At 42.4% G+C, this 16124-nt stretch overlaps 1 pseudogene; it reads left to right on the forward strand.

The window, feature by feature from the left end:
* Positions 1-447: 447 nt before the first annotated feature.
* LOC131193294 (neo-calmodulin-like) lies at positions 448-14671 on the forward strand (annotated as a pseudogene).
* Positions 14672-16124: the final 1453 nt, after the last annotated feature.

Genomic DNA, 16124 nt, shown 5'->3' on the forward strand with positions numbered 1-16124 from the left:
ATTACTTTCAACATCCCACCGTTGAAGTATACCTTCTCTTTGAAGGCATTGCTGCAAATAGGAAGGAAGTTTGAGAGCAAGTGGAAGAAGATGATATAAATCTAATCCTTGCAAAGCAACTGCATTTTCACCATGTCGCTTCAAATTGTTATTTAAGGTACTAAAATGTTAATTGAATTTGATGCTGGAAGAAAACTGTCTTCTTGATACATCTGCATGACATTTGAAGACATAAGCACTGGTATTTGGCATGACTTTGATTCTTCAATAAATTCACATGCATTTGTAAAGGTACTAGTTACATATAGGAAAACATCTTCATCAAGTTCTATTAGATAAATTTCAGTTGTTGAAACCAAAGGATGCAAATACAATATTTGGATGAATTCACTTACAGTACATTAATAATTCTTGCCTTTTTTGGCTTGCAAAATATAATAAAGACATATGGACAATTTACACCAGAAGTGTATTAATTCTTCTTTAGGAGAAGAAATGGAAGCAATATCTTTCAAAAAGGTAATCATAGTATATCAATTAAAAAAAGAAAAAAAGGGGAATCTATGGTCCAGTTGCTGACATCTTCTTGGGTAAAATGAATCCAAATTATATTCGGATGAAACTGATTTTCTGGTCTAATTTCCATAAGTTATAGATATTTTCATTCTTGGTTACTTGGTGGAGTGATCTCTGGAAGAAAAGGAAAATTGATTCCCCTATACCTAACCTGTATTGATTCTCCTAAATCTAATGGTCATGGTGTCCTTCTGGAATGACATTTACGGTATTTTTTGGAGTATAAGATGCACCTTTTTCCCAAAAAAAGAGGGTGAAAATCTGGGTACGTCTTATACTCCAAATGTAGCCTCACCCAGCTTCTCAAATGGAAGTTTCAGAGGATGAAAAAAGCATCAGAAACAGAGCTTCAGAAAAAAAGCCCCAAACAGAGTTTAGAAAAAAAGCCCCAAACAGAGCTTCAGGAAAAAAGCCCCAAATGGAGCTTCAGAAAAGAAGCTCCCAAACAGAGCTTCAAAGGTTTTTTTTTTTCCTGAAGCTCTGTTTTGGAGGCTTTCAGAGGCAGAAAAAAGTTTTTTCTGAAATAGAGTTTCAGAGGCACAAAACAACAAAACAAAAACAAAAAACAAAAACAAAAACAAAACCCCACCAAAAAACCAAAAAACCACAGAGCTCACAACCAAGGAACCTGTTGCTAAAATTCACCTTTGGGAGCAGCTGATTGGGGGTATTCTGGAAGGCCAATCCACCTGCCAATCAGCTTTTTTCTTATTTTCCTCCCCAAAAACTAAGGTGCATCTTATACTCCAGTGCGTCTTATATTACGAAAAATACGTCATATTGGAAAGGTTGGGAGTTGCATTAAGTAGCTCCTCTCTTACTTGATAGGCCACTACTAGAGTACAGTTCTAGGAGATTATTGCTTTGTTGTATCATTCTTTCCTTAAATTTTATTATCCATGCTAGATAACATTTACGCTAAAATGCTGAATGAAATTGTTAGAAAGTGGCTATTGAAAAGCTACATTAACAGAGGTGGTATTCAACCAGTTTGGACTGGTTCGAGCGAACTGGTAGTGCCGACCTGAGGGTGGGCCTGCCCGTCTGCCCAGGCCCGATCCCATCCTATATCACTGTGTTTTTGATGTCACATGCATGTACGAATGGTGCACGAGAGCAAATTGCCGTGTTTTGTGATGCTGCACGCAAACGCGGATGGTGTGCACACACATTTCCAGTGCTGGAAATGTACAGAGGTGAATCCCACCTCTGTAAATTAACATCCTTTTTAGAAGGGAAGTTCATGTTTTGTCAGTACACAGAAGTAAGAAAGTCATGTACATAGATAAGAAAAGGAATGGGTGGACAATGTTACACACCTAGCAACAGCAACAGTGTTGGTAGGTGTGCCATGTAAAATAATGAGAGACCAGACTATGACTTATTAGGAAAGTTAAATTTGAATATTCTGGAGCTAGGCATGCCCAAACCAGTTGTTTAAAAGGTAAAGGTTCCGCTCGCACATACATGCTAGTCGTTGCCGACTCTAGGGGGTGGTGCTCATCTCCGTTTCAAAGCCGAAGAGCCAGCGCTGTCCGAAGACGTCTCCGTGGTCATGTGGCCGGCATGACTCAACGCCAAAGGCACATGGAACATTGTTACCTTCCCACCAAAGGTGGTCCCTATTTTTTCTACTTGCATTTTTACGTGCTTTCGAAACTGCTAGGTTAGCAGAAGCTGGGACTAGTAACAGGAGCTCACCCCGTTACACGGCAGCACTAGGGATTTGAACCGCTGAGCTTCCGACCTTTCGATCGACAAGCTCAACATCCTAGCCCCTGAGCCACCGTGTCCCTGCCAACAACCAACAACTAAACAACAACTAAACAACTAAACAACAACCAGTTGTTTAGACCTGTATATAAAAAAAGTCTTGTATAACTTGCATGGGGCTGGTTGCATTCAATGCTTTTATCTCATGGGCTAAGATAAATTCTGAATTCTGAATGATAGCATTTGATGTTTTGATTGGAGCAAGTAGCAAACTGTAGGAAAGGAATTTCCTCTAACAATTCCTTCTTGTGATAATGTTTGAAATGTCATCAATAAGCTTTACTTCTCCTTGTCAAATAAGCCATGTGAAACTATAGATACATCAAATGGGTGCCCAAGTCAGATATTAAATAAATAAAGATGAATTCAGATCAGATGAAGGTACTATTGGTGGGTGGATCATTTGCCCAGGTGGTGATTCAGCTGTTCTGTTGGCAGCTCCAGTCTCTTGCTTATTTCCTACTTTGGTATGTTAAGGCTATCAATCACCTGCAATGCTATCGTATTTTTATTTGAGACCCCTCTGGCATTAAGTGTCAAATCTCACAGATCTGAGAGCAAGTGTCCGATAGCCAGAAATTGTTTTATTCTGCCAAGAGTGATACCAAACTGGCTTGTTTTTGAACGCTCTTCATGATGTTCATTTTTCCTACCACCAGTTGAAATAGTTTGAATTCCCTTGATTTTCATTTGGGAAACAGGGTAGCGCTTAACTTGTTTGGAGCCCACTGACCTGTATTAAATCTACTGATTTGCTTAACTGCCACAGATGTAATCAAAAAACACACAGACATACATCCACACCAGAGGTGGGTTTCAGCAGGTTCTGACCAGTTCTGGAGAACCGGTAGAGGAAATTTTGAGTAGTTCAGAGGACCGGTACTAAAAATTCTGACTGGCCCCACTCTCATCTATTGTCTGCCTCCCAAGTCCCAGCTGATTGGGAGGAAATGGGGATTTTGCAGTATCCTTCCCCTGAATTGGGGCGGGAATGCAGATTTTACAGTATCCTTCCCCTTCCACACTCACCAAACCACACCCATCAAGCCATGCCACGCCCACCAAGCCACACCCACAGAACTGGTAGTAAATTTTTTTGAAACCCACCACTGATCCACACAGCTTAGATACCAGAAGGACCAGTAGTTTTCCTGTTTTGACTGCTCTTGGCACTTAATTCAGATTTTTAATAAGAATATTTCTGAGGGAACTGAGAACGACAGTATGAAGAGCATCTGGATCTACAGAAGCTATATAAACAGCCTCTTAGTTGCCAGCCAAAACAGTTCTTAAATGTCATAATACAGTAAGTTAATTAGTTACATCCTTTTTAAATCTTTTTAAATCTTTTTAAATCTTCTGTGGCTATACAAAGTCACTTTTCTAGAAATCGTTATAACTAAAACTTTAGGCTTTTTTTCTATTATTAGCAAAATAACAGCAAGATCATAATGAAATATTACTGTTTAATGTCAATATCATCAATTTATATTTTATAGTAATAGGAATCAGAAGATGTGCAACATGTAACATGGCCTATAGCCCTAAAGAAGTTTTGTATCTGAGACATTCAAGAGAATGAAACAATAAAAAAGCAGATAAAAGGCCAGAATAATTAAGATGCCAAGAAAAGGTCCTCAGCTGCAACAATTAAAATAGTTTTAAATTCAGGTTTAAGAAAGTTTTGGAGCAGCAGAGTCAAGTATTAAGAGTCAAGCAGTAGAGTCAAGTATTCCTACTTGAAATCAATAAAATCATCAAACTATACGTACCACAAATCACCACTAAAATCAAAAAAAGAAACAAATTACCCATATCAATAAAAAGGCTTCAATCCCAAAAAAAATCCCTCTGGAGAAGAAACGAAAAAGGTTATGTAGCAAACTTCAAAAACCACTACAGAAATATTTGCAACCAAATTAAAACTGAATGTAACATTTACCACACCAAGCAAGAAGAAGACCTTCTACGCACAAATTCCAATCGTGCTTTCTATAATTTTGTGAACAATAAACTTAAAGAAACAAGATCCATCCCACCACTAAAAGAACCTAATGGCAAAGAATGCACTGACGAAACAATTAAAGCAAACCTCTTTAACACATTCTTCGGCTCAGTCTTTGTAAACAGCGATGGCTCATATCCGACATTCCTCAATCAAAATGATAACAACGACTTAACTCTTATAGACTTCACAGAAGATAATGTCGAAAAAGCTCTTCGCAAAACCATCATTATCAATTGGTCCTGATGGGCTATGCGCCTTCTTAAAAAAAACTTTCAATAAATATAGCAGAACCCCTAAGCATAATCTTTAATAAAGCTTTCATGACTAGTTCCCTTCCAAAACTCTCGTCTCTAGCCACAGTCATCCCTATCTTCAAAAAAGGAGATCCCAGCCTAGTTGAAAATTACAGACCTATCTCTCTATGTTGTGTCTCATGCAAAGTAATGGAATCTATCATAAACCAATCCATTACACTCTACTTTGAAACTAATAACCTACTCTCTAATAAACAATTTGGTTTCAGAAAAAAATTGTCTTGTAACTTACAACTTCTCCACTGCAAAAACATATGGACTACCAATCTTGATCAAGGAAAAACAATAGATACAATCTACATAGACTTCTGCAAAGCTTTTGACTCAGTAGTACATGATAAACTTCTCGTAAAACTAAAATCCTATGGCATTTCAGGACCTCTTCACAATTGGATAAATGCCTTCCTATCAAACAGACAACAAGTGGTCAAAATTGGCAACGCTTATCAAGTCCTGTTCCTGTCAAAAGTGGCGTTCCCCAAGGTAGTGTTCTTGGACCAACGCTCTTCATACTATACATAAATGATCTCTGTGACCTTATCTCAAGTTATTGTGTTCTCTTCGCTGACGACGTCAAACTATTCAATACCACTAACAAAACTTCTACCCTTCAAGATGACCTTGACTTTGTTTCTGATTGGTCTAAAACTTGGTAACTTCAAATATCAACCAGCAAATGCTCAGTCTTACATATTGGTAAAAAGAACCCTAACATCAAGTACAAGCTTGATGGACATTACCTTACTGATGACCCCCTATCTGTCAAAGACCTTGGAGTTTTCATATCAAATGACCTAAATGCCAAAGCCCACTGCAACTACATAGCAAAAAAAGCTCTAAGAGTTGTAAACCTAATTTTACGTAGCTTCTTTTCCAAAAACTCTACACTACTAACCAGAGCATACAAATCATTTACCAGACCTATTCTTGAATACAGCTCATCCATCTGGAACCCATACCACATCTCTGACATTAATACTATCGAACGCGTCCAGAAATATTTTACTAGAAGAGTTCTTCGCTCCTCCAAAAACAACAAAACACCTTATACCACCAGGCTTGAAATCCTGGGATTAGAAAACTTAGAACTCCACCGACTCCGACATAATCTGTGTTTAACACACAAAATCATCTATTGTAATATCCTTCCTGTAAAAGACTACTTCAGCTTCAATCGCAACAATACAAGAGCAAACAATAGATTCAAACTTAATGTCAAACGCTTCAAACTTGATTGCAGAAAATATGACTTTTGTAACAGAGTTGTTAACGCTTGGAACTCACTACCTGACTCTATAGTCTCTACTCAAAACCCCAAAATCTTCAACCAAAAACTGTCTACTATTGACCTCACCCCATTCCTAAGAGGACTATAAGGGGCGTGCATAAGAACACAAAGTGCCTACCATTCCTGTCCTATTGTTCCCTTCATTATATCAAATTAACATAGTTGTTGCATACTTTTACTTATATATACTTTTTTTCTCATGATGGTTATTGTTTATGTTGAGGATTGTATATTCTGTTGCGACAAATTAAATAAAAAAAAAGGTTCAGTTAATAGCTGGATAGTCCCAGCTAACAGGAAGATGTTTCAGAATTGCAGCAGGAATACAGAGAATCACATCAGCACCCGTCATCAGTAGAGGCTTCTGATGAGTCGAGAGGACCTCTAAGATGGTTCTTCTACAGTGGGCAGCATTGCAAGAAAGCATGACAGATGTGGAATCTGGCACGATATACATTCTGAATGAATGTTCTCATTTGTTCAGAAGCTATTCCCCCTGAATTAAAAATAAAGAGACAGGCTCTAGTTGTGTTTGCTCAAGTATCTAAGAAGGTTCCTGTGGAATTCATCAAATTGTTTTGGTGGAGCCTGGCATTTCTTAGCATGAGTGGTGAATTCTTAATTCAGGAGGTCATATTTGTTGCCACCTACCAAGGTTACCCTTGCTGCTATTGGGATTAGTTTTGAATCCAGAGATGATCTTTCATCCACGGAACTGGACCCAAAGCTCCTTCTGCCCCCTTATCTGCCAGCTCAAGGATCTACAGTGGATAAGAAAGGAAATGCCCTTTGCAAAAATAGAAGCCTGTCCTTACAAATGTTGTATTTAGGTGATGTTAGGACATGCATTCTCCTTTTTTTTCTGGATATTTTAAAACTTATCCATCTAGTTTTCTATTTATTACTATTTATCAAAACAAGCTTATTTCCTGGTTTTGTACAGCTAATTATCTAAGGGTAATACCAGTCTTGGAACAGCATCCTGCGGTCGCACAAAAAAGGGGCTAAGGGGAATATGGTTTAAGGTGAATATGGTTTAAAGATTTAAAGGATGAGAAAAGTGGGTGAGAAAAGGAGCAATTAAATTTAATTCATGAAGCATTGGCTTTACATAAGACAATTTAACCAACATGCTTCGTAATGACCATTCTCTCCTACACTCACAAATTAAACCCACATTTAGCAAAGGAAAATAAACATATAGCCCTCAACTTTAATGAAGTTTGCACAAATACATTTTATTTATTCATAATTTGTCTTTCTCATCTTTCTCATCATTTTTATGGGAAGAGGCTTCCATGTTTCTTCTTCTTCTTATTTTTTTTAAAAAAGGGTGGAAAGAAAGAAGTAATAAACCCACCCCAGGGAAACAGTAAAGTGATTTTGGAGCAATTAAGAGAGACAACTGAAGAAGGCAAATAATTCATCATTAATTCCTGAGAAAAATGCAGTGTGCTCAATAATACCCCCGGAAATGTTCGGTTAAAGACACAGGAGCTCAAAATATCCAACATAATTTACTTAGTGCCTGAAAAGAGAATTCCAACTTACTTAGGGCATGGTAGAGTCTTTGCTAGTTCCACCATCTAATGTGGAACTAGCAAAGACTAGATTCCACCATCTAGATGATTAGATGATCAAGGTTGTTTTGAATGATAGAAGTATTGTCTGTGATGTTAAATAGTTTGACATCATCAGCAAAGAGAACACAATTACTTGAGATATGGTCACAAAGATCATTAATGTATAGTATAAAGAGTGTTGGTCCAAGAATGCTGCCTTGAGGAACGCCACTCTTGATAGGAACAGGATTTGATAGAGCATTGCCAATTTTGACCTCTTGTTGTCTGTTAGACAGAAAAGCAGATATCCATTTGTGGAGGGGTCCTGAGATGCCATAGGATATTAGTTTTAGGAGAAGTTTATCGTGTACTACTGAGTCGAAAGGTTTGCAGAAGTCTATGTAGATTGCATCTATTGATCTAATCTTTGCTAGTTCCACCATTGTGGATAACATTGACACGTAGACCTACTGAGGTTAGGACCAGCGTAATATAGCTATGGAATGACAAGATCAGTCATATCACCAGTTGGGATATTTAAAAAAAACAAGTAAACTCTGGAAATAATAACAGGAGGAAGAGAATGCTGGGTTATGATAACATGACAATGGATTCTTCATAAACAGAGAATACAAATAGAATAGCAATATTCTAAAAAAAACCAGATGACCTTGGCTTATCTCAAAAAGCTTGGCAGATCAGATGGAGTAGTATTGAATGAAAGGAAATCCTACCAGGGAACTCCATAGTTTCCACTTGAAAACTTCATAGTTTCTACCATTACTACCCTACTTCTATAGATGGAGTGGGAAGTAAAAAAAAATTCTGAATTTGCATTTTATGTTACCATACAATATTAACATAAAATATTGACATGAACTGTTGACATGGAAGTCCCAAAGGTGCTTTTTAAAGAAGCAATTGGACTTTCTGATTATTATTATTTTTTTGAAAGATATTTTGTTTCTCATCCAAGAAGTTTCTTCAGCACAGAGTGAAATGTCTTCAAAAACCAGAAAGTCCAGTTGCCTCTTCAAAAAGCACCTTTGGGACAACCATGACCCAGAATGCCTGAGAACCAGAGGTGGTATTCAGCAGGTTCTGACCAGTTCTGGAGAACTGATAGCAGAAATTTTGAGTAATTTGGAGGAGGGGTCTTCAACCTTGGCAACTTTAAGAACTGTGGACTTCAACTCCCAGAATTCCTTACCCAGCTTTGCTGGCTGAAGAATTCTGGGAGTTGAAGTCCACCAGTTTTAAAGTTGCCAAGGTTGGAGACCCCTGGTTTGGAGAACCGGTAAATATCATCTCTGACGGGCCCCACCCCCATCTATTCTCTGCCTCCTGAGTCCCAGCTGATTGGGAGAAAATGGAGATTTTGCAGTAACCTTCCCCTGCCATGCCCACCAAGCCATGTCCACCAAGCCATGACACACCCATAAAAAAATTTGAATCCCGATTATCTTTGCGGCAAGGGACGGAGGAGGAGGAGGAGGGAGCTTGAGCCGAGATGCCGCGAGGTAATGCCGGGACCCAGGAGGGAGCTGGTGCGGCGCTGAGAGAATGAGGCTAGCGGGGAGAGAGATGCGCTGGCCTTGCAGGTCTGCGCCTCCAGTTGCTGCCTCCGACACTGTGTGCAGCCACAGCTTAGGCTGATCAATTGACAGAAGAGCTGATCAATTGACAGAAGAGCAGATTCGATCACAGATCGAATTCAAGGCAGCCTTTTCACTATTCGACAAAAATGGAGATGGCACAATAACAATAAAAGAATTGGGGACAGTGATGAGGTCACTTGGTCAGAATCCCACAGAAACAGAATTACGGGACATATCAATGAAGTAGATGCTGATGGTAATGGCACAATTGACTTCCCAGAATTTTTGACAATTGTGGCAAGGAAAATGAAGGACACAGACAGTGAGGAAGCATTCCGTGTATTTGATAAGGATGGTAATGGTTATATTAGTGCTGCAGAACTTCGCCATGTGATGACAAATCTCGGAGAGAAGCTAACAGATGAAGAAGTTGATGAGATGATTAGAGAAGCAGATATTGATGGTGATGGTCAAGTAAAGTGTTAAGTTCTGGAAGTAACGAGGCTGGAGACCAGGGTAGTGACAACAGCTCTTTAATATATGGTGAACCCAGCAACTGGCTGGGGGAAAAACCTCTCCTTTTATACAGTTCTACTGGTGACTTCGTCCAATCAGCAACGTGCTGATTTCCCGCTGAAATATTTAAAGGTACAGACAAAAATACATAACACTCCTCCCCTCCCAGAAAACACTTTGCCTCTATTTACATTTTATTTACATGTTATTTTTCGACGTAGTCACGCAAATAACCTGGGCGTCTCCTAGTTCTCTCAGACCTGCGCGGTTCAGTTCTGGGTGGTGTTTTGAGCTGTTCGGAGGGTCTGTTTTCTCCTCCCAGCTCTTTCTCTAGGCCGTCGGGCCCTGGATTATTTACAGATTCTTTTTCTTGGCCATCCGGCCCTGGATTACTTTTGTAATTTTCCCTGTCGTTTCCCTCGGGAACCTGATGGCGTCGCTGGACCTCCGGGACCTCAGCTAAGTCTTGCGCCTCCCCCGGGTCATGGTCAGCTGTGGGTTCAAATAAGGAGGGGTCATAAATTGTTTCCTGTGGCTTAGTTTGTTCAGTTATTCGTCTCCTTATCTGATCTATGTGGCGCCTCCATACTCGGTTGTCTTGTAATTCGATCAAGTATGATTTTGGGCCGGTTGTTTTAATTATTTGCCCTGCAAGCCAACTCGGGCCGTCCCCGTAGTTGCGGGCCCACACTCGGTCGCCTATGTCAAATTCCCTTGTTTTGTCTATTTCCCCCTTGTAACCCTCTGGTGTGTAAAGGGGACTCAAGCGGTCTAGTGGGCACCGGAGCTTCCGTCCCATCAGTAATTCGGCTGGGCTTCTGCCTGTAGCAGTGCTTGGGGTTCTGTGCTGAACGGCCAGAAAGAAGTCTATCTTTGTTTGCCAGTCGCCTGGCTTGAGCCTGGACAATGCCTCCTTAGCGCTCCGGACGGAACGCTCTGCAAGGCCATTCGACGCAGGGTGGAAAGGCGCAGAGAGGGCATGTCGGATGCCCTCCTCTGCCAAGTATTCTTCGAATTGGGCTGCCGTGAATTGCGGCCCGTTGTCGGACACCAGAGTGTCAGGCAACCCGTGGGTTGCGAATAAGTGGCGCAAGGCTGCGATTACTGCCTCGGCCGTGGTGGATTTCATGAGTATGATCTCCAACCATTTAGAGAATGCATCGACAACCACTAGGAAAGTTTGGCCATGGAAAGGGCCAGCAAAATCAATGTGTATTCTTGACCAGGGCCCTTGGGGTTTTTCCCATTCCCTGACTGGGGCCGTTGGAGGTAGGGGTCTGGACTCTTGGCAAGCCTGGCATTTCCCTACCCTCTCAGCAATCTCTGAATCCATGAGTGGCCACCACACATAGCTTCTTGCTAGCCCCTTCATTCGGACGATCCCTGGGTGGCCCTCGTGGAGGAGGTCCAGTACCTTTCCCCTTAATTTATCGGGGATTACCACCCGATCACCCCATAACAGGCACCCCCCTTGAGCCGAGAGCTCATCCCTTTTTTTAACAAACTCCTTAAAACGTTCGCCCGGCGCAGCGGGCCACCCTCTTTGTACCCAACCGAGTACAGTCCTTAACATAATGTCCCGGTATGATGCCCGAGCCACTTCCTTAGACGTGACTGGGCCAGAGTCCAAGGAGTCAATAAGCAGGATAGGCGTCCCCGGCGTGGGGTCTTCGATGGCCCCTGGCAGTGGGCATCTGCTTAACGCGTCTGCATGCCCCACTTCTTTCCCTGGCCGATGATGCAGCTTGTACGAATAAGCGGCTAAGAAAATAGTCCATCGGGTCAAATGTGGCGAAAGTGCCACAGGCGTTGGGCGGTCGCCAGCCAGTATCCCTAGTAGCGGTCTGTGGTCAGTCACGATTTCAAAATCCCGCCCAAAGACATATTCGTGGAATTTTTTAACCCCTGACACAATGGCTAGTGCTTCTTTATCTAATTGGCTGTAGTTCCTCTCTGGGGAGGACATCGTTCTAGAGTAAAAAGCTATAGGGGCTTCTGTGCCGTTTGGAAGTCTATGACTGAGTACAGCCCCCACCCCATAAGGGGAAGCATCGCAAACCAGCACTAGGGGCAATGAGTTGTGATATTGGATGAGCAGGCTATCACTTGAGAGCAGGTTCTTGACTGCTTCAAAAGCCCTATTTTCCGACTTTCCCCAAGACCAAACAGTATTTTTTCCTAAAAGCTTATGCAGCGGTTCAGCAACGGTCGCTTTGTTTTTTAAAAAGACCGCGTAAAAATTCACTAGCCCCAGGAATGCCTGTAGCTCTGCTTTATTTTTGGGCGCTGGAGCCTTTTTTATTGCCTTGACTTTGCTCTCAGTGGGGTGAATCCCTTTCTTGTCTATCCGGTAGCCCAAGAACTCAACGGATTCGACCCCTATCTGGCATTTGTTTACCTTGACTTTTAATCCGGCTGTCCGGAAAATGCCCAGAACCTTTCTTAAACGCTCCCCCAATTCCTCTAGGTTCTCCCCTGAAATCAAGACATCGTCGAAGTAGGGAACTACCCCGGGGAGCCCTTGCAGAAGTCGTTCCATTAGGTTTTGGAACAGCCCTGGTGCCACACTCACCCCAAATTGCAATCGGGTGCACTTGAAAGCCCCCCTGTGCGTTACAATTGTTTGGGCTTCGGCTGTGCGGGCGTCTACGGGCAGTTGTTGGTAGGCTTGGGCCAAGTCTAGCTTCGCAAAGACTTGCCCTCGCCCCAAAGAGTGCAGCAAGTGTTGCACCACGGGAACCGGGTAAGCGCTTTTCTGTAAGGCTTTGTTAAGCGTCGCCTTGTAGTCAGCGCAAATTCTAATTGACCCGTCTGGTTTTATCGGGGTGACGATTGGCGTCTCCCACTTTGCGTGATCGACTGGCACCAAAATCCCCTGATTTATGAGCTTATCTAGCTCCTTATCGATTTTTGGTTTAAGGGCAAAAGGGACTCTCCTCGCCTTAAGCCTAATGGGAGCTACCTGGGGGTCTAAGTTGAAGGAAATAGGGGTCCCCTTGTACTTGCCCAGGCAGTCCTTGAAGACATCTTCGAACTCGTTAAAGAGAATGTCTTTCAGGTTACAGTCACTTCTGTAGATGCCAGTCACTCCCATGCCCAGGGCACGAAACCAGTCTAGCCCCAACAGACTGGGCAGGGTCCCTTCGACGATCGTGATGGGCAGGGTCTTCTTGTGTGGTCCGTACTCGACTCGGACGGAGGTGGTCCCTCGAACAGGGATGCGATTCCCTTGGTAGTCGTGGACTCGTAGCCGTTGTGCTTGCAGATGGCGCTTCGCGACTGACGGCAGTGACTTCGCCAAAGTGTCCCAGGACATGATGGTGATCGCTGATCCCGTGTCTACTTCGAGCCGGCACCGTACTCCCTCTATTTTTGGTTTGGTGAAGATCTTCTTCTCCACTCGGGTCGAGGCGCGGCCTATGACCACGGTTGTTTGGTTTGAATCCGCGCCTTTCTTGCTTGAGCCAATCGCGGGTCGCCTTGCCGATTCCGCGCTCTGATTGGCCGATTTGAATTTTCGGCGGGAAGGTTGGGCCGCTCGACAAACTTGAGCTAGGTGCCCTTTCTTCCCACACCGCCGACATGTCGCGTCCTTAAACTTGCAGCGCTGGCGCTGGTGTTGACCCCCGCAGCTTCCGCATTCGTCTCGGTCCCCCTTGTCGCGTTTCTCGGTTCGGCAGACCCCTTCCTCATCTTCACCGTCGGATTCGGTCTGAACCTCCTCCCGGTGCACTGGGGTTGGCCTCGCGCTCGCCTTTGGTGGGACCGGCTTCTGCAGAGTCTCCGCCGCCTGGGTGGACATCTCATGTGCTCTGGCCTCGTCCAGAGCGCTGGCCAGCGTTAGGTTGCTCTTTGCTAGCAGCCGCCGCCGCAAACGGATGTCTCGGACCCCTCGGATGAGTTGCTCGAGGAGCACCTCGTCTAGGTCGCGGTATCCGCAGTCCTTGGACGCTTTCCTGAGGGCGGCCATGTAGTCACCGATGGATTCGCCCTCCATCTGCCTTCGCTCTCCAAATTCAAACCGCCGCACGTATTTGGACGGCGTTGGTGCGAAGTGGTTCTTTAGTAAAGTCTGTAGAGTTGGCCACGACACCGATTGTAACGGCGTTGGCTCTGCCAGGGCTTCCGCGATATCAATGACCTCCGGACCGCAGTGGCTTAAGAAATAAGCCCTTTTGCGGTTATCTGGAACTCCTTGCAGTTCGTTGGCTTCTAGAAAGCTTTCGAAACGGGTCATATACGTTCCCCATTTCTCTTTAGCCGGGTCAAACGGTGCGGGCGGAGTGTAACTGGCCATCTCCGCTTTTCTGCCCTGTGTTTGCTGGGTTCGGGTCTATCGTGCTTCAGCTCGGTTCTGGTTCTCCTTAGCCTCGAGATCCCACCTTCGTCGCCAGTGTTAAGTTCTGGAAGTAACGAGGCTGGAGACCAGGGTAGTGACAACAGCTCTTTAATATATGGTGAACCCAGCAACTGGCTGGGGGAAAAACCTCTCCTTTTATACAGTTCTACTGGTGACTTCGTCCAATCAGCAACGTGCTGATTTCCCGCTCAAATATTTAAAGGTACAGACAAAAATACATAACATAAACTATGAAGAGTTTGTACAAATGATGACAGCAAAGTGAAGACACTGCCCAAAACGTGTTAAATTTCTTGTACAAATTGTTTATTTGCCTTTTTCTCTGTTTGTAACTTATCTGTAAAAGGTTTTCCCTTTCTGTTGAGAGAGATACATGTATAGTAACAAACCCATTCCTCCATGTTTTCCCCTTTATCTGTCATCCTGATATTTTGGGAAAATGATCAAAGTAACAAATGTTTGCATGTGGCTTACTCTGGATATTTAAGCTCTTCCACACTTCTAAAGTTAGATGGTATTGGTTAAATGAGGGATCATCTAGGTTATGCCTGTTGAAATTAGTTATTTTAGGAAAATTAGCATGTTGTTGAAATGTAGTCTTAACTCTGTGGACTATGGACAGTCAACAACATGGAACTTTAAAAAGTTTGTACTATTGCAAAACGGGTGTATTATCCAGGTACTCATACACTATTTTTTGTACTCCTGGTCATGTACCAGCAGACATTTAAGACATAGTTACTATGCTTTTAAAAACTTTTGTTCAGCCACTTATTTTAAAAAGAATCCACTTATGGCACAACTTGCCTCAAATCCATTCCAAGTTGTATATTTGTTTTCCAATAAAAAATAATTAACTCAAAAATTTTTTTGAATCCCACCACTGCTGAGAACCACCATGAAATGTCAATGTGAAATAAATGTTCAGGTCAACCTACCAATAGTTGTTCCTCAGACTTGTTCCCCCAAACTTGCTCCCCAAAGCTAGTCATAGCGCAAGGCCCTGGAAGGGCCTAAATTCATATCTGAGTATGATATGAATTCAGAATATCTGAGAAAAAGTAAAAGAGAAATAGTTCACACTTCTTTCAGCAAAATTAATAGGAGAAAAGTTGCTGCTAGGGAGCCATGTGAAGTTGATAAGGAGTACCCTTTGCATTTTCTGGAGAGTGGGTCAACATAAAAAACAGCACAATATACACAATTCCCCCTTGTCAATACAAACAGTGTGAGGTCTCTTACAAACTTTGTTAGCATACAGATGTGTGATACCTTTTAAACTCCCTGCAGTGTCTTCTTACCTGCTGTGCTTAATTTCAGATTCTAGTGAAGCCATTAAGAAAAACCTGCTTGCTCTTTTATGTGTGCCCTACTTTGCATCAGCTTCTCTGGGATGTGTCCCTGGGACCTATCCTCCCAAATCCTATTGAAAATATCTGTTTTTGCTCTTTGAAATCCTGTCCGTTTCATAACGTTCTCTTGTGCCAAAAAAAGACGACGAAGAAGAAAGAAGAAGAATCTAGCAAATTGAGGTGGATATCCTGATAAACATCTTTTCTATAAAGTCTAGTGCTTAGACCAGACTTTGTTTTATGCAATGTTATTTGAAAAGGATAAGTATTTTTTTTTCTTCCTGAAGATGGAGTGCTCTAAGCCTAATTCGCATTTTGATTTATTTGACTTGGGCTGTAGCGCTATTAAATTAGCAAAGAGAAGCAATGAACAAAACCCAGGAGATGAATTAGCCATTTGAATCCGGTCCATTAATCTCGTCTTCAATTCTAAAGAATTGTGGCTCACCCAGACCCTAAGATCAAATAAAATGCCTAATTGAGAAAATCCTAAACAAGAGTATCCCGGGGAGCCTGAATTTATTTGTCAACTCTTCAAACAATGATGTTGTTTATATGTCTTTAAACCCCTGATAGAGTGGCGGAAAAAGTATCTTAATCCTGGAGTTTTAAACACAGGAGGGTGATTGAGAATTGTTTTCAATTAACAAGAACAAAGAAGGACACTTATGCTAAAACCAGATAGATATGCCATGAGTGCTCTACTAAACAAGATGAGTGTTTTTAATTTAAAGCAGGGGTGTGGAATTTTTTGTTTTGTTTTTTCATTTTGACCTA

The sequence above is a fragment of the Ahaetulla prasina genome, chromosome 2 (assembly GCF_028640845.1).
Source record: "Ahaetulla prasina isolate Xishuangbanna chromosome 2, ASM2864084v1, whole genome shotgun sequence".
Lineage (NCBI taxonomy): Eukaryota > Metazoa > Chordata > Lepidosauria > Squamata > Colubridae > Ahaetulla > Ahaetulla prasina.